Source organism: Pelodiscus sinensis, chromosome 17 (assembly GCF_049634645.1).
Source record: "Pelodiscus sinensis isolate JC-2024 chromosome 17, ASM4963464v1, whole genome shotgun sequence".
In the NCBI taxonomy this organism is placed as follows: Eukaryota; Metazoa; Chordata; order Testudines; family Trionychidae; genus Pelodiscus; species Pelodiscus sinensis.
In genome coordinates this window covers 35494326-35518790 of record NC_134727.1, presented here as the reverse complement: position 1 = coordinate 35518790, position 24465 = coordinate 35494326, and the positions used below count along the sequence as shown (strand labels likewise).

General features: G+C 54.0%; 1 long non-coding RNA gene across 2 annotated transcripts; it reads right to left on the bottom strand.

The window, feature by feature from the left end:
* Positions 1-847: 847 nt before the first annotated feature.
* On the bottom strand, positions 848-24446 carry LOC112543883 (uncharacterized). Of its 2 annotated transcripts, none has more exons than XR_012896392.1 (3): positions 21905-24446; positions 18129-18237; positions 848-2319 (listed from the first exon to the last, which is right to left on the bottom strand). It is a non-coding gene; the product is annotated as an uncharacterized LOC112543883 (long non-coding RNA). The 2 variants fall into 2 exon arrangements; XR_012896393.1 differs by lacking the exon at positions 21905-24446 and adding an exon at positions 20639-21623.
* Between the last annotated feature and the right edge of the window lie 19 nt (positions 24447-24465).

Sequence of the window (24465 nt, the reverse complement as noted above, 5' to 3'; positions counted from 1 at the left end):
GGCTACCGTTGTTAACGCCCTCGGAGCTGAAGTTAGGTTAGCCACACTGGGAAATGCCGGATACTTTTTCCTTCCTGTCCGGAGGGGCTGGACAGATGTAGTGTTGGCTAGTACCGCACCGTTGGCTGCTGTGCGATACTAATAATACCTCGCTCATCCATGGCGCTTTTCAAGAGTAAGTCGCTTATTCCCCATCCGGTGAGGAAGAAGCATAAGCAGCAAGTACAGAGGACCAGGGACAGCCCTAGACTAGCTGCCAGCAACTGGTGCCCTAGGCGAGCCATGCAATCAGAGCCCCCCCTCCCCCAATCCCAAGGGCAGATATCGATTGAGGGTTTGGGGTCTGTGCTGGGGAGAGGGGGCTGGGGATGGAGTTCTATTGGCTGGGGGCCGAGGGGGTTGGGGGTTGGGGGCTGGGGCCGGGGAGAGGGAACAGGGTGCCAGTCGGGGGAAGAGAGTCCCCTGCACCCGCCTCCTCCCAAGATCCCACCCCCCTAGAGAGAAGCCGGCATGCGCCTCTCCTGGGGTGACCCCCCCCCCCACAGGGCAGAGGAAACCCCCCCCAGTGTTCCTCCTCTCCCGGGGCCAACCCCTCCCTCCCACGGGGCAACCCCCCCACATTCCTCCTTCCCCAGGGCCGACCCTCCCTCCCGTGAGGCAACCCCCACACATTCCTCCTCCCCCGGGGCCTACCCCCCTCCTCCCGCGGCACAGGGGCAACCCCCCCACGTTCCTCCTCCCCCGGGGCTGACCCGCCTCCCACGGGGCAACCCCCCCGCGTTCCTCCTCCCCCGGGGCCAACCCCCCTCCTCCCGCGGCACAGGGGAAACCCCCCCACGTTCCTCCTCCCCCGGGGCCAATCCTCCCTCCCGCGCGCTGCCTCTCCCAGGACTTACCCCCCTCCTGGCGCAGGGAAGCCGTGCTCCAGGTAAGGCATGGGAAATAGAAGGGGCAGGGTTTGGAATTTGGCGCCCCATGCAACCTGGCACCCTAGGCGGCTGCCTAGTTTGCCTCTAGGCACGAGCAACCCCTGCAGAGGACTTCTTAGAAACAAAGCGCTTGATTGTCGGGGAAGCCTGGTTGGAAATTAGCAACAGGCGCCAGACAACCAGGAAACAACCCAAAAAAGGCTCAAACCTTGGGAACTGCGCATGGTGCCAGACAAGCTACAAGGCAGCTCTGCCATTTTCCCCTTTCCTTCCTCTCCCGCCCCCTCCCGTTGGTTTTAAATATCCACTTGCTGGGTCTCGCCTTAACCAAGGCAAAAAGCAAAAAGCCCGAGAGACTTCAGAGAAGCTTTTCACAGGCCCAACCTCAAGAGGGATGTTGGCCAATGGGAGGGGTTCAGAGAAGAGCCACAAGAAGGGTTGAAGGGTTAGAAAACATGCCTCAGAGCGGGGGTGGGGGATAATTTTTGATGGGAGGGGCCACTCCAAGATTTCGGTAAGTGGGCAAGAGCTGCACTTTTCTATGGAGGGACCACGGGGTCGGGGATGGAGGCTGGGTGCAGAAGGGAGCTTGGGGTAGGGAACTGGAGGGCAGGAGAGGTTGAGGGCTCTGAGGAGGAGTTTGGGTGAAGAAAGGGTTTGTGACACGAGGCAGGGAATGGGGATGCAGGGTCTGGGAGGGAGTAGGTGTGCAGGGGGGGGATTGTGACCTGGGGGAGGGTGTAGCAGCGGGTACAGGCTCTGGGAGGGAATTGTGACCTGGGGCAGGAGGTGTGTGCAGAGGATTTGGATGGTGACCTGGGGCAGGAGAGGGTGGTGACCTGAGGCAGGGAGTTGGGAAGTGGGAGGGGCTGGGGTACCAGAGGGGACACCCAGACAGCAGTCCGACAGGGTCCCCCAAGGCAGGATTCCGCCTTCAGCAGCCCCAAGCTCCCCGTCCACAGGCCAATCATCACAGCTGGGAGTGAAGCCTGGGGGCGGGGCAGCATATGAACATCCCCCACCAGGGGCGCATTTCACTGTTCAAAACAGCTGGCATCTCCCTCTAAGTGCCGTGAGCTGTTTTGAACAGCCTCAGGGGCTCGGCAGGGTAGGCTGCATCAAACGGCTTGGTGGGCCACATCCGGCCCGCGGGCGGTATCTTGCCCACTTCTGCCTCAGAGTGACTCAGCTCATTGAGGTCTTGTCTACACTTACCTGCCGATCTACTTCAGCTATGCAAATAGCGTAGCTGAAGGCGACATACTACCTGCAGCGTCTTGTGTGCGGTAAGGTCAATGGGGACTGCTCTCCTGTTGATGCCAGCTACTCCTCTCATCTTGGTGGAGTTCGGGCTTCGGCGGGAGTGAGCTCGGAGAACAATTTATCGCACCTACAGTAGACATGATAAATCAACGTCCAATGGTTCGATCGCTGGCCACAGCATAGTGAAGACAAGGTCTAAATCTGTGTTGAGCTCACAAGGAGAAAGTTAAGGGATGTCTTGGTCACAGTCTGTAAGGGTATGTCTACACTAGCTCGGTAATTCGAGCTAGGTAGGCAAATCAGGGAACCGGAGTTGCAAATGAAGCCCAGGATTTAAATATCCTGGGCTTTATTTGCATGTTCCCATCCGGCCACTGTTTTTAAATCCCCCTTAGTCCGAACGACCTGCCCGTGGCTACATGCGGCAGTTTAAAGTTAATCTGAACTAAATCCTTCATTCAGATTAACTGTTACTCCTCATTCTAACTCCACGAGGAGTAACAGTTAATCCGAACTAAGGATTTAGTTCGGATTAACTTTAAACTGCCGCGTGTTGCCACGGGCAGTTTGTTCGGACTAAGGGGGATTTAAAAACAGCGGCTGGACGGGAACATACAAATAAAGCCAGGGATATTTAAATCCCGGGCTTCATTTGCAACTCTGGTTCCCTGATTTGCATACCTAGCTCGAATTACCGAGCTAGTGTAGACATACCCTAAGACATACCTGAGGAACAAATGTTAATACTGGATTCTTGGGTCTAGCAGAGAAAGGTTGGACATGATCCAGTGGCTGGAAGTTGAAGCAGGATGAACTCAGACTAGGATTAAGGTGCACATTTTTAATGTAAGCCAGGGATCTGAAGGACTGCTTGCAATGCAGCCAGCTGAAGTTGTTTAGCTCTACAAGATAATTAACTGTTGATATGTAAATACAGCTCATGTTGGTTTGGGGAAGGAATCCAGGGTGTGGATATGTAAAACCAATTCAGCCAGAGCTGATGGAGGATCGGTTGTTAGACTGGAATGTGATGTATTGTAACTAATTTGGGCTGTTGTGGGGGGTCACAAATCATGCTACCCTTAAATGTGGGAACTGTAAAATACGACACCAGTGCTTGCAGGAGAGACACCATCTTTGTAAGAGGTCTCAGATGAACAAGCCTCCTACTTCCAGAATTGAGTGAACTGAGTTGAGGAGGGGAGGGAGGGCTTGAGCCAGCCTGCTTCATGCCTGCCAGGTGAGCTGTAAGACTGGTTCAACTTGCCCTTCTCTCTCTCTCTCTCTCTCTCTTCCCCACCCCAAGTCCCCTTTGTTCTAAGGACAGACCTAAAGCAGACTCCATCAGGAGACTTGTTGCTATTCCAGTGGAAGCTGGACTCTTTTGCCAGCCTAGGTGGTGGCTAAAGAGTTGAAATCACTATGGCTATGTCTACACTTGCGGCTTATTGCGCAAGTAATATGCAAATGAGGCTAAGCGTGGAATATTGCCGAGCCTCATTTGCATACCTAATGAGCCACCATTTTTTTCAGAAGAGGCTCTTGCGCAAGAAGGAGCGTCTACACTGCCCCTTCTTGTGCAAGAAAAACCCTCTTGTGCAATGCCGTTCTTCCTGAAAAGTAATAGGTGTAACGGCATTGCACAAGAGGGCGTTTCTTGCGCAAGAAGGGGCAGTGTAGACGCTCCTTCTTGTGCAAGAGCCTCTTCTGAAAAAAATGGTGGCTCATTAGGTATGCAAATGAGGCTTGGCAATATTCCACTCTTAGCCTCATTTGCATATTACTCGCGCAAGAAGCCACAAGTGTAGACATAGCCGAACTGTTTTGTGCAAGAGTTCTTGTGCAAAAGGCCTTCCACAAGAACATGTCCACACTGCCATGTGCTTTTGCACAAGAGCTGTGCTTTTGTTCAAGAGCGTCTATGGCAGTGCAGTTGTGCAAGAAAGCTCTGATGGCCGTTATAGCCATAGAGGTTTCTTGTGCAAGAAATTCATGTTTCCTGTCTACTCTGCCTTCTTGTGGAAGAGGGCTTATTCCTCATGGCTACGTCTAGATTGCATCCCTTTTTCGTAAAAGGGATGCAAATTAGACGTATCGCAATTGCTAATGAAGCGGGGATTTAAATCTCCCCCGCTTCATTAGCATAAAAATGGCTGCCGCTTTTTTAAGCACGGAGCTTTGCCGGAAAAAAGCACCAGTCTAGATGCGGATCTTTTGGAAAATAAAGACTTTTCCGAAAGATCCCTTATTCCTCTTAAAATAAGGGATAAGGGATCTTTCGGAAAAGGCTTTACTTTCCGAAAGATCCGCGTCTAGACTGGCGCTTTTTTCCGGCAAAGCTCCGTGCTGAAAAAAAAGCGGAAGCCATTTTTATGCTAATGAAGCGGGGGAGATTTAAATCCCTGCTTCATTAGCAATTGCGATACGTCTAATTTGCATCCCTTTTACGAAAAAGGGATGCAATCTAGATGGAGCCCATGGGGAGAAGAATAACTCTTCCAGAAGAAGAAGCTTCCCCAATTATTATCTCTAATATCATTATCTCATAGACATTAACCCCCCCCTCCCACCCCCCGTCTGTTTTAAATCTGATTTGTCTATTTTATATGTGTTCTTTTTTTTTTTATGGTATCCCTTTGGTATATATGGTCGTGCCAATTTTCTTCCACAATTTGATCTGCGGAAGTGGGTCTGGCCCACGAAAGCTCATCACCTAATAAACCATCGTGTTAGTCTTTAAAGTGCTGCATAGGTCTTTTGTTTCAGCAAGACCAGACTAACACGGCTACATCTCTATTACTATTCTTCCAGAAGAAGCTCTGTTTTCCAACACTGTACTGTAAATTTATTTGCACAAGAACACGTGTACAGTGTAGACACCCGGCAAGTTTTTGCTCAAGAACAGCTGTTCTTGTGCAAAAAGCCTGCGGTGTAGACGTAGACCATGAACTGAAATCACTGGTTTGGCCTGGCGCCAGACCCATTGCGGCCAGCGGAGAGGCTGGCGGGAATGACTGGTGGGTGGCCGGTAGGAGCGGCGGCCAGCAGAGCGGCTGGTGGGAACGGCCAGTAGGAGCAGTGGCAGGCAGCCAGCAGATCACAGGAACAGCGCAAAGGTGTCATGACCTCAGGCTTAGTGAGTGGAGTCCTCAGGGTGATGTGTCTGGGTCCACACTGACTGGACTGCGCTGTAAATGGGGTGTTTGAATTGGGGTACGGAGAAAGTGACTAGTGAGCCTGAGAGGCAAAGGACATTGCTCAATTCATTTGAGCTGGGATGGTTACTCATGGGTTGGTTATGAACTCTGGTTGTGGAATTTCCCCAAGCTAATGCCATGTGACTTCTCTCCCTCTTTCATTAAAAGTTTCTTTTGTACACTCAGACTCTGTGCTTGGGAGTGGGGGAGCATTGACTCTCAGAGGCGCCCAGGGGTGTGTGAATTTCCCAGGCTACTGGGTGGGGGCTCAAGCCAGTTCTGTGTGAGATGGAGGAAAGGGACCCCCTAGATACTGAACCCGGCCCTGGCTGCTACTGGCACTACCTGGCAGAAGGGTTAGATTAACAGTGAGAGTTAACCATTGGAACACCTTATCAAGACTCCAGGGCTGCGTCTAGACTGGCAAGTTTTTCCGCAAAAGCAAAAACTTGCCAGCTGTCTACACTGGCCGCTTGATTTTGCGCAAAAGCACTGACATTCTACTGTCCGAAATCAGTGCTTCTTGCGCAAATGCTTTGATGTTCCCGTTCGGGCAAAAGCCCTTTTCCGGAAATGTTTTTGCGTAAGAGGGCCAGTGTAGACAGCTAAAAACTGTTTTGTGCAAAAAAGCCCTGATGGCGAAAATGGCGATCAAGGCTTTCTTGCGCAAAACCGCGTCTAGATTGGCATGGACGCTTTTCCGCAAAAAGTGCTTTTGCAGAAAAGCGTCCGTGCCAATCTAGACACTCTTTTCCGCAAATACTTTTAACGGAAAAACTTTTCCGTTAAAAGCATGTGCGGAAAATCATACCAGTCTAGACGTAGCCCAGGTGGATTCTCCATCGCTGACAATGATCAAACCAAGACTGGATATTTTTCTAAAATCTCTGTCCTAGGAATTACTTTGGGAAAGTTTTACAGTCTGTATTCTACAGGAAGTCAGACAACATTCTACAGGCAGTCACAATCGCCCTGTCCAGCTTTAGAGTCTATGAATCAGTGAAAAGTTTGGGGCCTTTGGCTGTGAAATCTGTGACACAGGGACTGTGTCTTATGCTGCATTTGTACCAGCACGAAAAGGAGATGGTACAAATGTGCAATAAGACACAGTCCCTTTTAAACTCTGAGTAGGGCACTTGGACACTACTGAAATAAAATCAATAAGCTAGCAGAGTTGAATCTGGGAGTGGATTTCAACAGCCCCCTTCCAGGTGCAGAGCCCTCAAATACAGTGCCCCAGAAAGATTTTGCTCCTTTATAAGAGTCTGTTGATATAGCTAAGCCATCAATGCTTTTCTAGGGTAGACTGGGCCTTAGAAAGTTGGTTTCTTTTCACTTTGAGCCTTGCCTGTTTAACAGCTGCATTTGGTTTTACTTCAGACGCATTTTGGATGATTGAATGAGGTGCTTAGAAGTTTTGTATCATGTCTTTGTGATCTTGACACTGCCCTTCATCTCGTGATCCCTGTTTCACTGCTTCAGTTCCCCTTATGTTTCATGGTATTATTAAAAGGGAGTAAAATTACCGACTGTTGCTTTGTTCAGCTCTTCCAAGAGCCTTGCAGATTTAGCTCCCCCAAAGAAATGTGAGCGGCTTGCTGTAACGTGGGAGTTTTGTGAAGATCATAGGAGTTATGGAGACAGGCAAAACTCACAGTGGTTTGGATTTTGCACCGCCTTGCTCTGTTTTCTGTTGTATAAATCCCAAACCAGGGGTGGTTCCACTCCAAGATCTACATGATTCAAACCCCAAAGCACTGAGGAAAGTGGGTGGGTTTCAAATTGATCATTCTGGGCTTGGCTCCTCTCTGAATCACCCAGACAAAAGCAGAAGAGATGTGGCATATCCCAAAACACGGCAGTCGGGCGTTGTTTTGGAAACCCAGCAGTGGGTTAGATCTGGGGCTCTGGTTTAGTTGAACCACTGAGGATTGTGTGTGTGTTGTGGAAAGCGGCTCGAGGTTTGGCTCGCTGCTCTTTTCCCAGAGTGTTTTGGTTGCACAAGGCTCTGTAACAAATATTCCAAAATTAACCTACTCTAGTCACAGGAGGAGTCATTTTAAACAAACAAAAATTTGCCAAAACCCGGCTGATCCGTTCCCTACTCACTGCCTGGGTTTCCTTTTCCTTCCCGGTGCTGCCCTAGGTATCCGTCGCAACACTTATTCTTGTCTAACTCGTGCTGGGATTTTTTCCAAGACTTTGTGCTCCCCCAGAATTCCGTTCAACACCCTTGCTCCTGTCTGCGCCCATCACCAGTGACACAATTCTGCACGGGGGTGACCACTATCACTCCCACGTGCGAAGTTGGAGGGTTCAAATACAGAGTGACACCATCACAAAAGGAACTGACTGGGAGACAGCGAGTGAGTCTGTCATTCCCGTTTGCTTTTTATTTTATGGCTGGGAAGTTCCACGTGCATTCAGGAGGCTCGGTTTGGCTCTCGGGCATGAGCTAAGCAGGGGAGGTAACGGTACCAGAAGCAGAATTTTGGGCAGTAACGTCACCAGGCAAGGAAGATGTTCTGTGCCTCGCAGATGTGAGGCTTCAAAGAGCAGCAGCCAAAGGGCGAGCCGCTCTGGCGAAAGGGTTAACGGTGAGCTCGAAAGACTTGGGCTGGCGCGCGGCAGCTTGTAGAAAGCATGTGTGTGTACTTAGAAAAGGCCTGTCTCTCTGCTTCAGCTGCCAGTAAGCTGGAAAAGGAGTTCTCCCTGTAGGGGCCCATCTCACATCACAGGATGCCCTTGATCACACCAATGTTTCACCAAGAAAAAAAAACCCACCTCTACATTTGCACTGGCAGAACTGCAAACGGTGTGTTTTAAAAGGGTTTGCTCTGCAGATGGAGCAGGCTTCAGAGAAGTCCAGAGACGAACGCTGCTGTCACTTTTCTCTCTCCTCCCCCAGCATTCCACCCTGGGCTGCCTTCCGGTCCCAGCACCCCCCAGCCAAGGGACGGGTGCTGGCCCTTGCCAGCTTGGCAACTGGGCCGCTTTGGCTGAACAATGCCAGTCAATGTTCCACGCTCCGGCGTCTAGACGCGCCGTGTTATTACAGATGGGGTGGGAATGTGGCGTCTGGCCCTGCTGTGCGCTTCTTCCCTCCTCACAAGCTGGCTTCGCCCCTGGAAGAAAATTCACAGTGCCACTGTTCCGTGGAGATGGAGGGGCCTGAGCCTCTCCCCACCTGTCAGATCCCAACTGGCTGGGTGGTCCACTCTCCGGGAGTCTCTCCCGCTGTGACACTCTCCAGTTTTTAGGGGGCTGCTCCCAGCGATGGTTCTTCCCATTCAAAGGCTGCCTCCAATGAGCCCTCTTCGTAGGCAACCCAAAGACCCCGTTTCTGGTGGAAGAGTTTTGTAACAGGAGTTGGTCGTGCCAACCCTACGAGGTTTTCCGGACTCGTGCACCCAGGAGCTCAGTTCTGGGGTCAGTCACAATCTCAGTCACCGAGAGCAGCGTGCAGCTCTGTGTTCGTACCGGGATCTTCTTCGCGTCACTGAGCGGCCTGGGTGTGCTTTAGAATTGCTCCTATTTGATCGCATTCCCAGGACTTGGCAGACGGGCTTGTGCAGCGAGGGAGAGGAAATCCCTTACCCGTCTTTCTCTCCACACCTCTCACCCCCATTCTTGCCTCCAGAGCATCCTCGTGGCAAAGCAGTTGGGCGGTAGGAAGCAAGTAGGCGCTTGCACGCTCAGTGACACAGAGCGCTACGAAACGGGTCCGCCCGCCTCCTCTCCCAGAGAAAGCTGGAACGTTGGGATTTGGCTCTGAGCTTCCCCATCATCGGGCATGTTTGGATCCAGGATTCTGGCTCAAAGGCCTTCCCTGTGAAAAGCAGCGTCAGGCTTTGCGGTCAGCTGCAGAGCCCACCTTCGGGAAATGCATCCGAGCCAGCTGCCTCGTTATGCAAAAAGGGCTAAGGAGACTCTGGGAAGGAAGAGAGAACGAGCCGTGAAGTGAGGAAAAGGTATGGGGAGAAACAAGGGGGAGAAGACAGGTGGTTTGACTCACCCCTGTTCTGCATGTCACAAGGGAAGACACTTGTGGGGAGAAGGCTGGCAGTACGCCCCCCAGTACGGCTGCCTTTTTATCAGGGTCCATCACAAGCAGACAAGTGCAGCTCCTTTCTCACAGGCTGTCTGGGCGATACACTGAACCAGCATGTTTCTTGAGCATGTGCTTTCCGAGGCCGATGCCACCCAGCTCCTGAGCTGCGGACCCTCCCTCGGAACAAGCCTCGCACCTGTGGGTTATCCCGCAGGGGAGACCCTTTCAGAGCAGGAACCGGTTCTATCCAGGGAAAGGGGGAACATTGGGCCACAAAACGAGACTCCTAAAACGGGGTCAGGAGAAGGTACGGCAGAGGGAAGAGACCGTCAGGCGGAATGATGGTTACTGAGGTGTGGCTAGGTCTCCGAAGCAGGCCGGTGCCTAATGACAGGTTCTCTGCTGTCCACTCCTCCGCAGACAGCGGTTTACGAGAGCCAGGCGGGGCAGAAAGGAGGAAATTGCGCCCCGGTTCCTTCCAGCCGTTCGGCGACTTAACGACCAGGCACGACTCCAGGTCCGGAGCCCGTTCCAACACGTGGCTTTAATAAGCAGGGTTGGGAGGGACAATGGCTTCTTGTGAGAGAAGCATATGTTTCACCTCAGCAGCAGGGAATGGCAGGTGGTGAGGGTGGGAGTTAGCTGAGGGGCGGAGGGAAGACGGCGGTGGAGGCGGAGAGGAGATTTCAGCCCATAAATTGCACCGAGCTCTGGCCGCGCTTGCGCTTTTAATTACTGCTGACGCTCCCCCGGGCTCACGTGAGGAGGTTGCACGATGTGCGTTGCTAATGGGAACCAGCCCCGCCGTTCCCAGTCAGCTGGGGGATTGTCACAGGGCAGGGCAAAGGCATCGCTGCTCTCTGTCTCCTCCCATAGTCCTTTGCTGCACTCTACCAGGAAGCCTAGACCTCTGCTTGTTCCTGAAGTAACAATAAATAACAACAGCCAGGCTAGAAAACAAGGAGCCAGGGTAGAAAAGTCCCATTGGCCCATCCTCTCTCTGACAGAACCGTGTTATTTACCAGCATGTTGGGCAGAAAACACCCAGACCAAGCCATACAGTCCCCTCAGCTCGTCCCCTCAACTCGTCCCTCAGCTGCCATCACTCCCACTCCGTCCGTTAGTTAAGAAACTCAGGGATGGACATGCTGAGACCATTGTGTCAGGAGCAGACTCCGGAGGGACTTGGAAGGATTTCTCTCGCCATGGAGAGGGTGCCTCACAAGACATGTCTCCTTCCCGGGGCGAGAGAGGCTTCCTCAGGCATGAGTCCGCACACGCTGGGATGCAGCATGTCCCAGGAGTTAAGAAATGGGATTGAGATGGAATTTGAGACATAAGAATGTAAGCTCGGCCATACTGAGTCAGACCAAAGATCCATCTCGCCCAGTATCCTGTCTACTGACAGTGGCCAATGCTAAATGCTCCAGAGAGAGTGAACAGAACAGGGGATTATCAAGTGATTCCTTTTCTGTCATCCGTTTCCAGCCCCTGACAAACCGAGGCTAGGACCACCATTTCTACCCCTTCTGGCTAATAAGTATTGATGGACCTATCCTTCATGAATTTATCTAGTTCTTTTTTGAACCCTGTTAAAGTCCTGCTCTTCACAACATCCTCTGGCAAGGAGTTCCACAGGTTGTGTGCTGCGTAAAGAAAAACTTCCTTTTGTTTATTTTAAACCTGCTGCCCATTAATTTCATTTGGTGACCCCTAGTTCTTATGTTATGGGAAAAAGTAAATCACTTTTCCTTATTCACTTTCTCCAGATCTGTCATTAGTTTATAGACCTCTCTCATATCCCCCTTTCGTCTCCTCTTTTTCTAGGCTGAAAAGTCCCAGTCTTTTTAATCTCTCTTCATATGGCACCCGTTCCAAACCCCTCATCATTTCTGTTGCCCTTTTCTGAACCTTTTCCAATGCCAATCTATCGTTTTTGAGATGAGGCAACCACGTCTGCACACAATATTCAAGATGTGGGCATGCCATGGATTCATACAGAGGCAGTAAGTTGTTCTCGGTCTTATTCTCTACCCCTTTCTTAATGATTCCTAACAGTCTGTTGGCTTTTTTGGTTGCCGCTGCACACCAAGTAGATGTTTCCGATTGGGATGATGAGGCACAATCGCCCGTGACAGCAGAGGATTGGACTTTGTGACCCACGTGGTCCCTTCCAGTGCTACTTTCTGCTGTTGAGGGGAAAGCGCCATCGGCTCCCAGTGCGTCAGCTTCCTACTGCAAAAGTTCCAATCGAGCGGCCTGTCTATGGAAAGGCGACTAAAGCAGCCAGACTAGTGACGGCACCATAGCTACACCGGCGTAATGCTGTAGTGCAGACACAGCCCATTGCAACATCACCATAGAAAACCACTTTCCCACCAGAAGCCTGCTGGTTGCGTCCACACTAGGTTGGCACAGCTGCAGTAGAATCTGCCCCGGCCTACTTTTTAGGCCTGACCCAGACTCAAGCTCGTTTCGCCTGAATCCAAGTGGGTCAGGCTGTCTCCTGACGTGACCCTTCCCTCCACAGCTGAATGTGTGGCACCACCCGCTCCTCCAGTGAGGCTGGCTTCCCTCCTCCTGCCCGTGGGCATGGAGTGGTGGCTGCATTGCCTGCTGTTCCCATGCACCTTCCCCCGCTGCTCTGGGCATGTGCTGTGGAGAGAGCGGCACTGCGACTCCTTGCGGGCTCACGCCATACACCTGTGGTGTAGCAAGCTGGCCAGCAGGCCTGTTGAAGGGGTGGGGGCAAATGGGGCAATTACTCCGGCGCCCAGGTGATTTAAAAGGGCCCAGCGGCCCCAGCCACTGTCGCCGCCAATGCAGCGGGGCTAAGGCAGATTTCCTGCCCGCCCTTGCTGCCTGCCACTTCCGGGAGCAGCTCCGTGGCCCTGGGAGGGGGCGAGGCTCCATGTGCTGCCCCCCCACCTCCAGCGCCAACTCCAAAGCGCCCATTGACCAGGAACTGTGGCCAATAGAAGCTGTGTGGTCAGTGCCTTCGGGCAGCGAGGCTGGCAGCCTGCGCAGGCCCCTGGGCAAGGTGCGGAGGGGTCAGCACCCCACTCCCAGATGGGGCAGGGGACTCTGGTGGAAGGGACAGGGCCAGCCGTCTGTGGTACCCCCCTTTCAGCCCTCAGAGCCACGCAACTGCCTCCTTTGCCCCTCCCCCCATCAGTGGGCCTGCCTGTGGGCCGTGGTGCATGGAGACCCCCGGACTCCCCGGCTAGAGCCACTACCAGAGGGGTGTGCCAGTTGGTTTTGGGAGCTGAGGTAAACACTGACCCCCTGGCCCTCTCCTGCACCCCAACTTCCTGCCTCAGCCTAGGGTCCACACCCAAACTCCCTCCCAGGGCTTGCACCCTTCACCCCTGCTCAACTAAACTCCCTCCCAAAACCCAACCCCTCGCTCCTTCTCACATCCCAACCCCCTGCCCTAGCCTAGGGCCTAGAGTTTGGGTGTGGGCCCAAATTCCCTCCCAGACCCCACAGCTTGTGTCCCATCCTGCACTGCAGCCCCCTACCTGGGGAAAGAGTGCGTAATGGAGGGAGGAGGAGTGGAGCCTTGGAGAAGGGGCAGGACAGGGGTGGGGCAGGGGTCTTGGGGTTTAGGCAGACAGACAGCAACGCAACTGGGCAGGCATGTGGCAGCCCTGACTGTGCTGGAAGAGCAGCAACAGCGCAGGTACGGCACTGCACAAATGCCAGGTGGATCATGTCCGCATGGGCGCAGCTTGTGCATGCATGGGGACTCCTTCACTGTTCTGCCTTTGGGCCTGGAATTGCTATCGGTGGACCTGAGCAGCAGGCAAGAGGGCATGCAGCTGCTGCTGCATCTATCCCACTGGAGACCTGACCCTGACCAGATCTGCACCCAAGAGGTTTAGTGGTTTTCCTGCCTGACCTGGATCCAGCATGTGGGGCTGGATCCCCATCAGATTTGGGTCTCAAGACTCCAAGCTACAGTGCTCAGGGGAATGGAGTTCTCTCACCCCCGTATGCTGTGGCTAGGTTGGGCCAAATTATAAGTGCACACCGCATCTAGGTTTCAATGACCAGAACAATCGGCCGTCCACTATTTCCCCTAAAGACTATTCCCTGGCTCAGTCCATCTTGCTATCAGGAAGTTTTTCTTGATTTCCTACCTGAACTCTGCCTTTCTCCATTGCTCCCCATTGCCCTGAGTTATTTGCAATAACTTCTTGTTTAGCATCATCCACAAAATTCACCCTCCTTTCCAGATCTGGTGAATCAATGCGTCCAGTAAAACGAGCCTGGTGAATCAAGGAAGTCAAATGTGCGTGTTTTTGCAGAATCACACTTTCAGGAAGTAACGAAAGCCTTGTAAAAAAAGGAGCAATAAAAAGGGGGCAAGTGGATAATTAGAAAGTTTGCTCATATAAGAGCCAGCCAGCACTGGGTACACGAATGCTCTGGTGTAAAAGGGCACTCTGAAAGGTGTGAAAAGTGACTGTGCAAATATGGAACCTCCTTAAATCAACCAATCAGCTCCCTTCGTCAGATATGCCAAGTATAAACATGTCACTACTTTTAAAGTCCTCTTCCTCCTGGTAAGACAACACAGCTCAGGGGAAGGGCACTGGAGGGTATTTCTGTTCACACATCGTCAACAGAATCACGATTAGGGCTGATTCCTAAAATGGACAGAACACATCTTCCAGATGTCAGGGTAGATTGAAAGGACTGGGAGATGTAAATAAAATGATACTTTTTCTAAATGATCCAGCAGCCATGAGGAGATAACAAACATGGGGCCGTATAATACAGCTTCGGCAGAATCATGTATCTGTATAGAACTGGACTTTAAGGAAATTAGTCAGCAAACCCAAATCCTATGAGTGTGATGCAACACTGTCCCGACACATAGATGTTTCCATGAGTAAAGTTACACAGACATGTACATCTTTTGCAAGATCCAGTTATTTCATTTTTTTTCACTAATTTTTCTTGTTTAAAAACAGAATGTAGAGAACTTTGTTAATTGCAGCCATTGTAAAGTCAGCATTAACGTAAATCCAGTCTGAAGTCAATGATCCCCAGATGGCAAACATTTATTTTTGAAATCTATATATTGACATTTAAAAGCTATTTTACTTCTTAGATCATTTTATATTTAAATTAAATGGGATATCACGCAAATGCATGAGTCATATGTACAGTCATATTTTAGAAAATATATTAGTCATATATAAACTTATGGTAATACAGGCTGAACCTTTCTAGTCCAGCACTCTCTGGTCCGGCATGATTTTAGTTAGCCGGATGTCCATTTATCATGGGTATGGCCAAGTTTCCTGCAGTCCCATGAAGTCTGTTTAGAACCGCCAGTCCTGGTTCTCAGTGATCTGTGTTATTTAGCTCTAATTTACCCCCTCAATGTCTTCTCAGAGCCCAGTAAGCAGTGGAAGTTGTTGGTAATGCTGCTAGACAATATTAGAATCATAGAATCATAGGACTGGAAGGGACCTCGAGAGATCATCGAGTCCAGCCCCCCGCCCTCCCATAGTCTGGAAAATTGACCTCCCATAGTCTGGAAGATTCTCTGGTTCAGCACTGGCCAGGTCCCAACAGTGCCAGACTAGAGAAGTTCAACCTGTATATAGTTTGTAACATCTTCAAAATAAGATATTTGCATAATAAACGTGGCTAAAGGAAAGTATATAGTTTACATAGGCCTGCATCTGGTTTCTATATATTACACCCATATACCTATAGAAACACACAGCAAGGGCACAATATTACCCAAGGGTTAGAAAAGATGCTGAAATTGAGTATTATACCACTAGGGTATAGACATTAAAAGAAATATTTTGCATGGCTTTGGATGGCTCAAGGAAATAGCCACTATTTTGAAATGATATTTTCAAAATAAATAAGCATGGTACAAATTGCTCAGCAATTCTGTTGCCTTGGTCATCTTGTTTCTTGGGTAGTATTCCTGAACACATGCAGAAAAATGGTGCCCAGATCTGTGTGATACATTTATGTGCAATTGTTTAGGCAACTCAGACAGTGTAACGCTCGTGTGATGGTTTCCTCCAATCACAGCGCAGGACAAACGTAGACTATTGTGAATTCATACTGTTCTGTCCTCACATAGGCCATATACACATAATTCAAACCTTCAAGTGAGGTCTTGCCAGACAATGGCAATCATAAATTCTCCAAAATTTCTCTCCATGGTTCTTCTTTAGAATCTCAGCAATGTCAACATTCTCTTTTTTATTGTCTCCCTGCATTGTCTAGACAATGCCTCCCTCAAATTCCCAAGATTCTGGCTTCCTGCAACAAAAATGCAATAAATATATCTGCTAGAGAGACTAATCCACCCGCAACGAAGTGGTATGGGAGGTTAATGAGGGAAGACAAGAGAAGCATTTCCCATATTGTACAGCTGCCACCAGGTTGCTGAAGAGAGCGGAAAGCTTCCCTCTCCCCGAGCAGCTAAATCCAGAGAAGCGCAGTGTGGCGAAAGCAGATGGCCCTGTAGATTCTTAGCATCTAGAGAAGGCTGGCTCAGTGCTGGATTTGGGTCACATTAAGGCTACATCTGCATTAGTCTTTGTTATGAAAAACGGCTCATCCCTACATTAGCCTGACCACTGATGGAATTGCAGAGAGAGACCCAGGCCTGAAGGGACCTTTAGATCATTTAGTCTCATCCCATGTGTTGGAGGACACTGAAATTTCTTCCAGTTCCTCCTGTTCTGAGCCCAGTAACCTACGGGACCGGCAGCCTTGCCCGGGCCCTGGGCAAGCCGGGGGTGGGGAGAGGGGTGTGTGGAGTCCTGCTCTACCTGGCCTTGGATGGAAGGGGCGGGGTTGGGGACAGCCAGTCCTCAGTGCCACCAGATCACAGTGCACCCCACCCCCAGTCCCAGTGGCTAGCACTCCCGGTGCTATAGTTTCAGCTCTGGGCCTTTTATATTGCTGGGCCCTGGACCAGTTCCCCTTCCACCCCCACCTCCCTCCCGTTGGGTAGACCTGTCATTTACTTTTGTTCGGTTAGTACATATCTTCCAAAAAGCACCCTATTCTGAGTCAAAGACACCCAAAGATGGAGAATCCACTACGTCCCTTGATACCCTGTTCCCACTGATAACTTTTACAAAGTCAAACATTTTCAAAGCAAACTTTTAAAGATTTAAAAAGATCAAGATGCTTCCTTTGAGGCCTACGATTTTCAAAAAAGAGGAAATGTTTGGATGCGGGGAGTGTAGGGGGGAGGAGGGCAGGAAAATTTCAGAGAATAAGCCAAACACACAAACAGATCCGTTCCTTTGGAAACACAACACACAGAGGCCATTTTCAAACCGTTCATGCTCTTGCTGCTTCCCCCCAAGCAGCTCTACTGGCCAGCTGATGCACAAGCCAGACAGGGCCGTCCCAAGAGACAGTCTCTCAAACAATGAGCTAAAACCCTGTATGACCTAGAGGGTTCCAGAGTTAACACCTTGACTTGTTGCCAGGGGAGATGGGTGGGTATAGAATTCTGGCACCTGTAGGCGGCACCAGCTGTCGCTATTCTATTCCTTGCCCATCTCCAGTCCCAGTTACACCCTTCACTCCATACACGGCAGATCCTGAGCCCAATGAGAAATGCTTATGGATTTTTGCAAACAGAGGAAGTGATTTAAAGTGTGAGCTTCATTCCGGTCCCGTTTTATGAGCATTAGGTTCATACGCTCCCTCCCGGAGCCTGCTCGTTGTGTGGCGAAGCAAAACTTTCTAGTAGCAGATGGACCTTTCCGGGGAACTGAGTGGCCATAAATCATCTTCCTCTCCAGGCCTGTCATTCCCCAGCAATGATCCCAGCAGGAACCCTGGAATCTCACAGCTTTGTTCTCACTTCTCGCTTCCTACTGCTTCCCTTCTCCCTCTCGAGAACCTTCCGACAGGAGCTCTTGGAGCAAGCCTCACGTCCCTCCCTCCTCTCCAACAGCCTCCTGCCAAAGTCTTTGCTCTGGCAAGCCCTGTAAGGCAAGGGCCGAAACAGCAGCTCGGCTCTCCACGCAAGGCGCCTTCCCAGTCCCTGGCCAACTCCAACATTCAAAACCTGCAGCGCGAGGAAAGGGGGCAGCGGTTTCTAACAGCACAAGGCTCGGCCTGCACTGCCGATGCGTTGACCTCATGGCTCTCTAGGCAGGCAAGCAGCATCACTCTCATTTTGCACATGGGGAAACTGAGGCAGGGGGTGTTTACATGATTTTTACCAAAGGTCATGCCGCTACATAGTGCCAGAGCCAGAAACAGAGCTCCGGTCTCCCAGCCAGCAGGCCTGCTTGGTGCAACACACAGCCTGCTGGAATACAGATTGTACATCTCTAATGAAAAGCAGAAGGTAGAAGCTTCCTTTGGCTAAAGCACAGTATTACTCTCTATGTGATTGTGCCCTGTGACACTGTCTTTTCCCTCAAAGAGGGTCTTTTCTTGTCCTGCGGGGAACCTGGCATGCCCTGCGCCTTGCCAGGAGATGGCTTTCCCACTGCGCAGTCAATTGTATCTCTAGGCCTATGCCTTTGCCACGAAGAAGCCGTGGTTTATATCAAGGTGCCCAGGTCAGGGCTTGTCAAGCGGGAGGCACAGAGAGGCGGGTTGGGAGAGGTGTAAATAGAGAGCTGAGAGAGAGAGGGTGTCTGCTAGCCAGAGAAACTGGGCTGAGCCGCTTACCCGGATCACAGGCCTCGTGCTCCAGTTCACGATTGGCCTGGGACTCTTGCACGCTGGCTACTTTGTTCACGTGCAGGCCTGAAGCTGCAGACAGAGGCTCAGCACAGAGCTGGAAAGAGAGAGGTGAGAAGTCACGGTCCATAGGCAGGAGCACAGGGCGGGAACAGCAGCAAAGCCGCGGTAGGGGAGCTGCCTGTGAGCATGGCACTCGGCTCGCTCTAGTCCGGTCCGTCCCGCCACAAACCTGCTCCCACAAAGGCTGAGATGGCAGCTCCCTGCAGATCCCAGCTCCTTGCTCTACTTCCCGGGTCTCCCCGCTAGGCTCTGTGACTCCACAGGGGAAATGAGCCCCACAGTTCCCCACTGGGGTTAGCGCTGGTAGAGGCTGCAAAGCGGACACGGCTCAGTTGTTCTACCATGGTGGAGCCTGACCCAGGGTGGAGCCGGCTGGCTGGGCAGGTACAGCCCTAGACCCAAGCCCTTCCAGTCGTTTTGGTTTAGGACAGCTGGCCTGAGAGGTGACTGTAGCTGGCTCCTCCAGGCACCCTGTTTCCTGTGCCTTCCTGGCACTCCTGAGATGCCAATTAATCATCTTGGCCCTGCTCCCGGCTCAGGGACTCTGCAAGCTGCAGCCCACAAGGACAGAACAGGCCAGCAGGAAAAGGGGGCTGGGAAAGAGCAGGCGGAAGATCACAGCAGCGAGCTGGTCCTTCCTCTCTGTCATGCTCCCCTCCTTCCGACAGCCGCGGCGGAGCCAGGAGCGGGGCTGCAGGAGGCGTGGGGGAGCGGGAAGCTAGCGCCCGGCTGAGCTAGGTTAGCGTCTGCATTAGGCTACGCAGGGGCCTCGCCCTTCGGAGGATGTTAGCTCCTCTGCCGAGCCAACTCCTGAGTCAGCCTGACAGGAAACTCCTGCTCCGGGCATTCGTGTCTCTTGCTCACCGCCCGTCCGCGGGATGGCTCACTCCACCCCCCAGCCTCCAGCAGCGCCCTGCAGCAGCAGGGCAAGTTCCTGCAGGCACTGGGCCCCTCGGCCCAGCCTTTTCCTGAGCCTCAAACTCTTCCCTCCCTTCCCCCACCCACCCCCGCCTTGCACTCTCCATCCCCCTTAGTGCTGGGCCCTGGCAGGCTGGGAACGGCCAGGCGAGAGGCAGAGCACCGGCCACCCCCCACCTCCAGTCAGGCCCCAAAGGGCTGGTTCATCTCCACGTCCTTTCCGGGGCCGGGAATGGTTGCGTAACCCTCCCTCCCTTGCCGCTGGCCGGCCCGTGGCTTGTCCGCCAAGCCCCAGCCGGCTCACAGCTGAACCCACCCGGCCCTGGGTGGTCGGAGCCTCATGCCTGCCCCCGGCCCAGAGAAACCCCGTCTGGCAGAGACGGGGCAAAACAAGGGGCCACACTGCTCCTCCTTCCCTCCCTGCACATCAGGGCGGGGGCTCTGGAAGGGCTGGAGCTAGGGGTGGGCGTGCCAAATCCTGCACCCTGCCAAAGGCCAGCACACCGGCAGGAGCGGTGGCCGGGTGCCAAGGAGCCGGCCTGCCCCGTGGATTGCAGCACCTGGCCCAGGCAGGCAGCAGCACCTCGTGGCAGCACCCAGCCCCAGGCCACGCCCTCTGCCAGAGGGCAGGGCTGGCACCTGGAAGGAGCCAGGCGCTCTAGCGAGCCAAGCTCTGAGCTAGCCCATGGCTCCCGGGCTCCCGCCAGGACCGAGACCGGTCTCCGGGGCTGCCAGGAAGCGCCGTGCTGCTCCCGCTGAGCCAGGACTCCATTTCCCAGGAGCCCCTGGGTAACCCGCCACCCGCCGAGTGCCCGAGACCCCCGCCCTGCACAGGACACCGCTCCCGGCCCAGCGCCTTGCCCCGGCTCCCCTCCTCTCCTGCACTGAGCCCCTCTGCCTGCACACCCCGCCCCGGCCCCTGTGGTTGCCAGGACGCTCCCCTGCTGGGGCAGCCGCGTCGTGGCCAAGCAAAGACCCTGATGAAAGGCACGTCTGTCCTCGCAATGTGCTGGGGGTAGGGGACAGGTGTTGATTGCCAGCCACACCGTGGGGGCCAACTCGGAGGAGTCTGCCAGCCTGTGCCTACTTAGTCTCTTATGCCTGTGACGACAAGTCGGGCTTCCTCCGATCCTGCAGCCCCGCAGCAGCAAGAACAGAGGGGGGTTATTGCTTCTCCAGGATTCAGCACAGCGTAGCCGTGAGGTGTCTACAGGAGTCTGGGCCAGGATCCCTCAGCCCCCTTGAGATGGGGTCCCTGGGCCCCAGCTGCCTCCTTAGTCTGTTTCCTTCATGGTTCCAGCCCAAGACTGACTCGCTCCCAGACCAGGTGTTCCTCTCCGCCTCCCTTCCTTTGTCCCCCCCGGGGAAAGAGCCTTGTTCCCAGGTGTCTGGGCTAATACACATGTGGGGGAGTCAGTAGGAATCACACCGCACAGCGCAGGGGGACACCGGGTGACAGAGCAGACAGCCCCCCACTACGTCGCAACGCCAAGTTTCCCCCCAGAGCATCAAGGCACCTGCTTCGTGGATAAGACCTTCCCCAGCAGCGTCAGCCAGCTCAGTGGGTGGTCACTCCGATCAGCCGGGTCCCGTTAAGGGTTTGATGACTGGACCGAAGCCTCCTGGGGCTGGTAGCACAGCCCGGGCAGGACGGGGTGGCCAAGAGGCAGCGAGCCCGGAGGCAGGGTACGACACAGCCCGGCGTGGGAGCAGGGGAGTTAAAGGCCCAAGCGCTGGAATGTTGGCTGAGGTTCTCCCTTCCTGTCGGAGAGCCTGGCGGCCGCAGTGGTTCCAGCCCCTGGCCCTTACCCAGCCTGTCTCGGTTTTGCCTCGTCTGCAGATTTTCCACAGAGGCAGAAGCGAGCACAGGCCGCTGGAAGCCAGCCAGGCGCTGGGGACGGCTCGGGCCCCGCGCGCTCAAAGGCGCCCTTCAGACCTGCTGTGCAAGGGCCCGAGAGGCTGCTCACCGCCCAGAGCAACACCTTGTGCTGTTCCAGCACGGAGGGGCCGGCGCCCGCGAGCACAGCGGGCGGTAGGAAGGAAACAGGCCCCTCGCTCAGCCACAGGGCAGCCATTCTCCCTGCCCCCCGCCCTCAGTGCCTTCCCCAAGGGGCACCCGCGTGGGGCTGCCAGTGTTCTAGTCATGGGCTTTGCCCCTCCTGCTCCCAAAGCCCTGGCTTTGCACGGCTTCTGAAAGCAGCCATCATGTCCCCGCAGCCCCTAAGCATGGGGCAGCTGGGAGCTCCACGCACTGCCCCCTGCCTGGAGCTGTGGCTGCTGCTGGGGTAGTGCCTACAGGCGTGGGCAGCGCACAGAGCATCCCGGCCCCCTCGCTTAGGGGCCGGAGGGACAGGCTGGCTGCTTCTGGCAGCCGCACAGAGCTGGCACAGGCAGGGAGCTTTTTTCAGCCCGCTGGATCGCTGGCTTGGAGCTACCTGAAGTAAGCACGCCCTGGTTGGAGTCCTGCATCCAGCCCCCTGCTCCAGGTCAGAACCTCCTTCTGTACCCTAGTTGCCCAGAGCAAACCCTCACACCCCGTCCCAACCCCGAGCCCCCTGCTACTTGAGTGACCTTTCATCCCCCAAATACCCCCCAACTCCCACCTGCCCCCCAAAACACAACTTTCACAGGCTGTGGCTGCAACTTTCGGCCCCACAGCTCCCAGCTTTCTCACAGCCTGAACTGCATCTCTACCCGCAGCAAGTCCTTCTTCCAGCAGCCACCAAGCCTCCGGCCCCCAGTAAGCAGCACTTCATTTTTCACTCCGACAGGTTAAAACAAACCTGGCCGATGCCTTGTCTGGGATTCATTAGGCTTAGTCTTCATTTCCGCATGCAGTTTCCACCAGGCTGAGGTGGGGAGACAGGAGGGGGCAGGCCCAGCTGGCTCCTTAGGTCGGCTTCTGGTTTCTCAGCTGGCGGGACCCCAGTTTGAAAACAGCCTCCGAACACTCGGCAGCGCAGGCTGAGTTCCCATGCTGCCGGCCGGCCACGGTACAGGAAAACCTCCGTCGCCTTCCGCCTCCCACTAGAAAACTCAGCTGCTGTGGAGCAGAGAACCTCAGGGACAAAGCACAGATCCCCAGACTCCCCCACCTCAAATACCCAGCAGCCGTTGCTCCTGGCCAGCCACGCTAAGGGAGGAAACTTAGCCGGGAACGTGCTTAAGACCTGGGATCCCCCTGGATCTCTTAGCCACAGCCGGGGAGCTGCTGAGAAGACTTCTCCACAACAGCTGGGATTTTAGGCCAGCTCAGCTCTCACCGCCTGAGCCTGCTGCCACGGCAATTGGGCACACCAGTGACTGCTAGGACACCATGAGCGTGTGGCCGTCCATGTGCCCGGCCGCCCAGCTGGTGGAAGGCTGGCGGCTGGTCAGAAAGCTGCTGAGTGGTCCCTCCAAGCGGCGGGGGGGGGGGCAGATTATCAAGAAGCACGTGGGGAGGGGGAACCAGTCTCACAATTATGGAAAACAACTTGGCAGTGCCCTGTTGTAATCGGACGCCCGTCCTGGAAATGCCGGCTCCCCCTCGCACGGGGGCAGTTCTGAATTCCCCTTCCCCGCTTTGCTCCTTCTCCCGAGGCAGCGGAGAGCTGGGGCGTTATCCGCCCCGGGGCCCCTGGTGAGGGAGGTGTCAAGAGAGGGGGCTGTGCTGCTCGCAGCCCCCATCTCCCACACCCAGACGAGTGTCGGGAATTCGCTGTGTTCCTGGAGGCTGCTCGGTGGGGGCCAAGCGGGTAGGAGGGGGACAAATCTCCCCCCGGCCCCGTGTGCCAATTGCAGAGGGACAACAAGCAGGGCAAAGCCAGGGGCCTCTTGGCTGAGCTAGAAGTCCCCTGGGTATCTCTCACCAGGGGGCTCTCCAGCAACGGAGAAGGGGGGCACCATTGTACTTGCAGCAGCCTGCAGTGGGGGGCTGTTCTCTTCCACCTCTGCCGTTCCTCTGCCTAGGGCAGCAGGAGGGGACGCTGCCGCCGTGGGGGGCGGCTGAGAGGAACCGGTGCCTTGGAACTGACCGCTGCAAAAAGCACATCGAGGGAGGGGGGTGGATTGCACGCCCAGGGCCGTGTCCGGCAGACAGACCCTTAGCCTCAGAAGCCCTGTGGGCCTTCCAGCCACTGGCGTTTCTGAACACCTGTTGAGCCTGGCTGGAAAGAAAAGGAAGTTCAAGTCCTACTGTGGACCCCCCACAGCCAAACAACTGCAGCCCACCAAGCCCAAATGCACGTCTCCTCCAGGGAAACTTGATCCGGGGGCTAGCAACCATCAGTTCTCACTCCACATTTCCCCCCTCGGCCCCAGAGCGGATGTTCCCGGCGCTGCGAGATGCCGCGGGAGAAAAAGAGGTCGAACGGCGTGGCAGCAGGATCAGATGGGGGATTTGAACCTGCACGCACGGGCCAGCGGTAGGGGCCTACCAAATGCAGGGCCATGAAAAATGCATCGTGGGCCATGAACTCTGATCCCGTTGTGAAATCTGGTCCTTTACCCTGTGGCGCACAGATTTCACGGGGGACAGCAGTGTTGCTTAAATTGGGGGTTCTGACCTCAGAGAGATGCAGGGGATCACACGGTTATTTTAGGGGGCTCGTGGTTTTGCCATCCTCGCTTCCAGGCTGTCTTCAGAGCTGAGCAGCAGCGGCGGGAGGCAGCACCCCAGCAGCAGCAATGCAGAATTAAGGGTAGCAGCATTGCACCCCTCCTACTCCTAGTATCACCACGCCATGCTGTTCCAGATTTAAATAACCCAAACCATTCCCTCTGCCATTTTTAGAATCCTGTACCAGTGACATGCACCAAAACAGACCAGGAATTTGATGGGGCCCTAGCAATAGGTCAGTTCAGACTTGCCCGGGAGGTGAAAGGGACATGTGTGTCGCTGGGGATGGGTGCAGAGGGACAGGCTTGTGTACGTGCTCGTTTGCACACGGCCTGCGTACCAAGCATGCCCTTGTATCTGTGTGCATGCACCAGGGCCTACTCCTGCTTATTGCAAGCCAGCCTGTGCATTTGTGTGGGGGTAGTGAGTGGGCATGCCTGCGGGAATGCGGTCTGGAGTGGGGATCTTCAGGTACACGAGCGTGTAAATAAGCATGCGGGCTTGGACGTGCGCCTGGGCACGTCGGTGTGCGTGCATGGCTGTGCAAACACATGAATCCTTGCACTCTGCCTTGCACGGGTGTCAATGTGGAGGCAGCTATAGACAGAGGGAAGATCAAGTACCCAGCCAGTTTGCTTCCTTGAAGCTTTGTCGTCAAAACTCTGGGGCTGTGTCTAGACTGCCCCTTTTCCGTAAAAGGGATGCAGATTAGACACAGCGCAATTGCAAATGCAGCGGGGATTT